Below are 1,044 nucleotides of genomic sequence, written 5' to 3'. Positions count from 1 at the left end.
CGCCCCCGTGCTCGTCAACGTAGTGCGCTGAGATCGTGGTCTTCTCCCCCGGCGGCGAGCCCGCGGCCGGGTATTGGACGGTCATGGTCACAATCTTCCCGACTTTATTCCCTCCGGACAGATCAGCAGCCACAAGGCCCGTGAGGAGCAGCATGGAGAAGACGGAGAGGAGGGTCAGGTGGTGGGGGCGAGCCATCTCTCTTGTCTCTTGGCAGACTGGCTAGGGACTGAGGAGGAGCGAGCGAGCTTGCACAGAAGAACCTTGCTACTTGGCCAGCCAAGCAAGCGAGAGAAGCATGTATATATGGACAGGTAAGAGCAGGACTGAGTACTGCTGTTGCCAGTATGGTTTTAGGGGCTATCTCACCATTGATGAACTTCATATGCAAACTAGGGGCATGAACGCAAAAGCCCTCTCACGTGGTGCACGCCATGCATCTGTTACCCCTCGGTGCACAGCTGAGCAGATAAAAGACGATGGTACCCCTCGGTGCAGAGGTGAGGTCTTGTTACTGCGCGTGACTTTGTATGGCCAGCCACGCATTGTGCGCGACTCAACCATCAAACAAATACCAGCGGTGTGAGTGTGTGCTCAAAAAGAAGCAGCAAGAGCAGAGTGTGTACGGGTGCTAGATCGTCTTGAGTCAAGAATAGCTGAAACAATTAAAAAAAATAACAGGACAATTATGTAAGATTTGAATTACAGTGCTTCAGTATAGGTGGGAGATGTTCGAAGTTCTAGATTTGTTCAGCCACTGAGATTCAAACACAAATTTTCACACACTTCAAACACAAACATAGGCAACATATCCCTTTCACTTTCCTTCTCAATCTATCTCCATAGGATGTTTACACAAAACATGTCAACCCATCGATCTACGCATTGTTGAAACGGTTCTCGCCGTACATCTAACATCGACCCATTTTTGCAACACGGCAGAAGTACAGTTTATATACTACTATTACAAAAAATTATCTGTCCATCATAATTAAATATTTAACACAATAACATCTTTGTTTTCATTTACTCTGCATATTTTTTTG

Source organism: Triticum dicoccoides, chromosome 1B, assembly GCF_002162155.2.
Source record: "Triticum dicoccoides isolate Atlit2015 ecotype Zavitan chromosome 1B, WEW_v2.0, whole genome shotgun sequence".
In the NCBI taxonomy this organism is placed as follows: domain Eukaryota; kingdom Viridiplantae; phylum Streptophyta; class Magnoliopsida; order Poales; family Poaceae; genus Triticum; species Triticum dicoccoides.
Note: the sequence above shows the minus strand (reverse complement) of the source record.